This window comes from Arachis ipaensis, chromosome B3 (genome assembly GCF_059453495.1).
Source record: "Arachis ipaensis isolate K30076 ecotype BB chromosome B3, ASM5945349v1, whole genome shotgun sequence".
NCBI lineage: Eukaryota > Viridiplantae > Streptophyta > Magnoliopsida > Fabales > Fabaceae > Arachis > Arachis ipaensis.
The window spans coordinates 90253108-90259011 of NC_142438.1; the positions used below are offsets into that span (position 1 = coordinate 90253108).

At 40.8% G+C, this 5904-nt stretch overlaps 1 pseudogene; it reads right to left on the reverse strand.

The window, feature by feature from the left end:
- Positions 1 to 1044: 1044 nt before the first annotated feature.
- On the reverse strand, positions 1045 to 1635 carry LOC148571529 (2-hydroxyisoflavanone synthase pseudogene; annotated as a pseudogene).
- Positions 1636 to 5904: the final 4269 nt, after the last annotated feature.

A 5904-nucleotide genomic window follows, 5' to 3' on the forward strand; every position in this document is an offset into this window, starting at 1 on the left:
GGGGTTATGTCGAGCTGCCGTGCTGCCGTGTCGTGTGCTGTCGTGCTGCCGTTTATTGGCGGCTACGACTTGACTTACTTCCTTGTCGTTTATGTACTCCTTTGCGACGCTCTGGATTTCGTGCATGGTCCACACTAGTCTGGTAGTTAGGTGTTTCCGGAAGTCTTCATTCATGAGCCCGTTAGTTAGGCAAAGGCTTGCGACTGAGTCCGTGAGTCCGTCGACCGTTAAACATTCATCGTTGAAGCCGATCGAGGTATTTTCTCGTGAACTTGTCTTGTCTCTGGGTGACTCCCAATAAGTTGATGGGGGTGTTTAGCTTTGGTGATTCTGGTGGTAAATTGGGCCATGAACTTCCGTGAGATATCGTGGAAGCCAGTTATGGATCCGTTGGGGAGGGCGTTGAACCATTTAATCGCTGGCCCAGCTAGGGTTACCGAGAAGGCCCTACCTCGGACCGCGTCAGCGGCCCCTTCCAGGTTCATCCTGGCCTTGAAGGCCGTTAGGTGCTCCTGGGGGTCCTTGGTTCTGTCGTACTTCATATCCGTAGGTTTGTCGAAGCCTTTAGGGAGTTTTGCTTTCAGGATTCTTTCAGTGAAGGGAGTGGCTCCCATTATCACGTGGTCACTTCTTGTGCGTTTGGCCTCTCGATGTCGTCGGTCGTCGTCCGTGTCATGTTGATGAGCCGGGTTGCGTGAGACGCTGCGATGAGACCTTTTGCCGTGTCGTTGTTCAGGCATCCTGTCGTGTCCGTGGTCATGGGAGATGCTGCGATTGTATCTCTTGGCATGTCGCTGTTCTGGCGATCTGCCGTGCCTGGTTTCATGGCGAGATCTTGATCTGAAGGTTGCATGACTTTCATTTTTGGCGTTATGCTTTTCTTGTGTAATTCGGCCTTTGAGGTCTTGCACCTTGAGGCACAGCTCTTGGATTATCTGGACCACCTTCTCTTCTAGGCCGTCGGGTGGCCGGGCTTCAGTGGGAGGACGGTTGTCCTCTCTTGGTTGTTGCTAGGTTGGGGTTGGTTGGCGATGTGCATGCTTATTATTCTCCCGTGGGTGGGAGGAGTGTTATCTTGGAGTTCGGGAGTTGGGGTGTTGGGTGGAGGATTTCTCCTCGAGGTTCTCCATCATGCCGCCACGATTTGGCTATCCCCCGTATCTGTGCAAGAACCCTGAGAACTTTCTTGATCTCTTGGCTCCTGAGAGGTCTGAGCTTGGCCACGGTGGTAGCGTTTAAGGAGGTCGTTCATGATGAGCTTCCTTATGAATTTTCAGTAAGGTCCGAAGGGGATCATGGCGACAGAGTTGTCATAGGTGAGGCGGCGGATGGCAGAGGTTTGGAACCTGGTGTTGAAGGAGGTGACCTCGTGGGTTTGGAGGAAGAGCTTGAAGAGTTCAAAAGAAGAAGCAACTACAGTGGGCATGGAGCCGAAATAGGGGGAGAAGATGGGGCCATGGCGCTTGGAGAGACAGATGAGGGAGTAGTGAATGAGAGGGTCCAAGAGGTGGAGGTGTCCCACTAAAGGTAGGCGAGACTTTGGGCTCAAAGGACTTGGAATTTCACCGTTGGAGTAGGGCGAAGGTGCATAAAGAGTGTTATCACTAAGAAGGTGATTGCAAGTCGAAGAAACATTGTTCCATTGGGATTTCGCCATTGGAGTAGGGCGAAGGTGTGTTATCACTGCAAAGGTAATGCAAGTTAAGGAAACATTATTCCTTTGGGATTTCGCCGTTGGAGTAGGGCGAAGGTGTGTTATCACTGCAAAGGTGATGCAAGTTAAGGAAACATTATTCCTTTTTGCTCTCAGTTACACGCAAGAAATCTGAGTTTGATGATTGCTCTTTTGGGTTACCCGCCATGCCGCCACAATGCTGCAAAGTTCCCACAGACGGCGCCAATGTACAAGATGTCTCTGGTACGGGTTGAGAGATGGATCGAGAACTTGCGGGTTGAGGCAGATGCCGGATCACTTGACTGGAGCAATGGGGGGAGGTACCTGCAAAGACACTCCGACGCTCAAGTCAGAATGGATCTAAGAGGTATAAGGTGTGAGGAATGAATGAATACCTGGAGGGACCTGGGTCCTCTATTTATAGGTGATGGTGAATATCTTATCTCATCTTATTTGGCTAAGATAAGGGAGACGTTTGAATTCGAAAGTTGGTTAGGAGCTCTAGTGGGCTGGTTCCGGACCTTCTGGAAGGGCGAAGCGGGTCAGACCCTGGTAACGGGTTCGGGGACCATTCCGGGTGTAGGATCCGTGGGCCGGATCCGTAACAAACACCACTACCAACATTGCTTTCCACCATTACTGCCATTAATTTTTCAGCCTCAATCTAAATAACTATGAAATATCATCAAAATCTTTAATCCAATAATCAAATCAATAATTTTTTTATATATAAAAAATTAAAACAGAGATCCAAGAAAAAAAAACTTGAACAAAATATATCCAATGAAAAAGAATAATGAAAAAAATACAAAAAACAAGTACAATTTGAAAAACAGATATGGAGGCGGTGAAGACAGATCTATATACAGGAAGAGGCAACGGAGGCGTTAGCACCGGCACAAACTAACAAAGGCAACGGAGGTGGGTGAAGGTAGATCTAGAGGCAAGGCGAGGCAATAGAGGCATCGACATAAGCGACGAAGAAGAGAGGCGAACCAAGGCAGATCTGGAGGCGGCACGATAATGGGAATGACGGAAGGCGACAGGGAGGCGGCACAATGATGGTGACGGTAACAACGCTGAGAGGGAGATGAGGGTGGCGGCGGAAGAAGAGAGAGAAGGCAGAAGAGAAGAAGATAGGCGAACAAAGAAAGGAGGCCGTAGCGATGCTGGTAGTGGTGGCGGTAACAATGGCGGAAGGAGAAGGTAGGGGTAGAACAGAGGTTGGAAGGTGGAATGAATTGGAGAAGAAAATGGAGAGTTATGAAAATAGGGTAAAAAGATAAAATTAGAATTTTAAAAAATAACTAGGGATAAAATTAAAAAAATTTGTGTCTCATGAGTTATGTCTGAGTGTCACAGCTTGAAAGAGATACACAAAATACATGTATTTCATGTACATCTGTATGTAACCGTGTCCATCAAAATTTTATGTCTCAACAAATAAACAGTATATATGTTTTACCGTGTCTATGTCTCTAGTGAACATGGACATGAACCAAACACCGCCTTAATTCATGCTGATTTTAGAGTTAATCAATTAAGCAAATTTCGATGAACTTGACCTTGAGTATGGCAAAAGGGGCCTGCTACACATACAAGTAAAAAGGCCGTACAAGTTTTACAAGTTATCAGCCCAAACTTCATTAACACGTGCATTAACTCATTTTGAATGGAGCGTAACTACACGCGCCCCACTCAAACGGTTCCTCTTCGTCTTCTTCTTCTTCTCTTCTTCTTCTTCTTCGTCTTCGTCTTCTTCCTCTTCCTCTTCCTCTTCTTCTTCCTCTTCCTCTTCCTCTTCCTCTTCGTTTTTTTTTCGATTTTCATGGTTTCTGAAATTCTTCTTCTTCTTCTTGCTGCACGTTCTTCTTCCTCTTACTCTTCTTCTTCACCTTTTCTTTCGTTTCTGCACGTTCTTCTTCCTCGTTTTTCTCTTCTTCTTCTTCTTCTTCATTTACGTCTTTTCTCTCTGTTTTCTCTTTTTTTTTCGATTTTTATGGTAAAATCGTTTTTGAAGAAGAAGAAGCAGCAGAAGATGAGGAGGAGAAAGAGAAAGAGTTCTGAATTTTCTTAAATCCTTTGGGTGTATTTTCTTAAATCCTTTGGGTGTATTCCTATAATCGTTTGGGTGAATTCTTGTAACCGTTTGAGTGTATTTTCTGTAATCCTTTGGGTATATTTCTGTAATCATTTGGGTATATTTGAGTGATATCTGACTGATATCTATGGGTGTATCTGACTCATATCTATGGGTGTATCTTACTGATATCTATGTGTGTATTTTTCATTTCAGAAAAAATGGCAAGTATTACAGAAATACACCCAAACGATTACATAAAATACACCCAAGAGATTACAGAAATACACCCAAACGGTTACAGAAATTCACCCAAACGATTATAGAAATACACCCAAAAGATTACAGAAAATACACCCAAAGGATTTAAGAAATACACCTAAAATCATGCATAATTCAGAACTCTTTCTCTTTCTCCTCCTCATCTTCTGCTACTTCTTCTTCTTCAAAAACGATTTCAGAGCTTGATGTCAAAAAACAATAGAAATCGAGAATAACGAAAAAAGAAGAAGAAGAAGAAGGTGCAGCAAGAAGAAGAAAAAGAAAGAAGAAGAACGTGCAGAAGAAGAAGAAGAAGAAGAAAAAGAAAAGAAGGTGCAATGAAGAAGAAGAAGAAGAAGAAGAAGAAAAGAAGAAGAAGAAGAGGAAGAGGAAGAGGAAGAAGAAGAAGAAGAGGAAGAAGAACGTGCAGCAAGAAGAAGAAGAAGGTGCAATGAAAACGTGCCGTAACAGTATGTGGAGGAACTAACGTCAACGACGAAGAACAAACCAGTGAGAAAGGGGGAGAAAAGAACGATCGAAAAAGAAAGAGAAGAAGAAGGGATGTAGCGCATGTAAGGAATGTAGCACTTGCAGCAAATTTTGGGGATTAGAGTTTAATTGACTTGTAATACTTACAAGCCCTAATCGCTTGTACGCAAAGTTTTTCTCATGGCAAAATGCGTTGATATTTTGATGATATGATGACTCGGATAGCGTTAAAACTAGTCAGCCATAATTATAGATTTATAGTTATATTCAATTTATGGTTTGTTTTGTCAAGTGATAGGTCATGGTTACAGCCACAACTTTCCTAATATTCATATGATGCATTACATTTGGTCATTTAGTTTGGAGAAATTACTATCTTTTAAACAAAGATTTTTAAATATGAATTGGTATTCATAATGCCTTTTAGGAAATTTCCACAATTTTTACATATGATAAATTTAATAAAATTGTCAAAAACATTTGTTTGCACAAGTTCAGGTTGAAAGGTAGTTTATTAAGAATTCTTTTTGTTTAAAAGATTAATACAGGAGACTTATCAATATTCACTACTTATCCTAAACAATTAATAATATAGGTATATTATATTGCACTTTAATCTAAAATTGTGATGGAAATATGAAATAGGAGGAGGAGGAAACATGTGAATTTTCTGAGAGTACGATAATGAATATGTACGGGACAGAAAGATAAAGAAAGGACACGCATATGTGGCGTATTCTGATAGGAAACTAATTAATAATAACAAAGAAAATAAAAAAGAAACCCGTGAAATTAAGGCTATTTTTTTATTGAAGTGAAATAAATCATATATTCTACAAATATTATATTTTTTTTATTTTTTTTAAATTGTAAAAAGAATTAAATCAGAAGTTACGAATTTCGTACCTCAAAATTTTTAAATTTTTTAAAACAAAATTCAGACGATTTAATTTTAGAAATTAAAAGATTTGAGTTTTGTATTATTTTTTTATTTTTATATTTTATATAAATTAAAAAATCGGATTTTTGAACCCTAAATTATACGGTTCTGCATTTAAAATTAACATTTTAACCGTTCATAATTAAAAAAAAAATTATCAACCCAATATTAAAAAATAAAAATAAAAAATGTGAGATCAACGATGGTGCAACAATTTCGCTAAATTAGGAGGCAAAAAAGAAAGGAATATATTTGGTTTAGGGTGTCCGCAAGGCACTCCTCGTGCTTATGGCTGCTGCTTCAACTTTGGCAACGCCTTTATCTCACCCTGTGCCCCCTAACCACTTTAATTTTGTTTCACAATCACACTTCATCCTTCTCTTTACCTTGCCTTACATGAATACTACACCAATAATTGTTCACCTAAAACAGAATATCACACGGCCTCTATATAGCAAT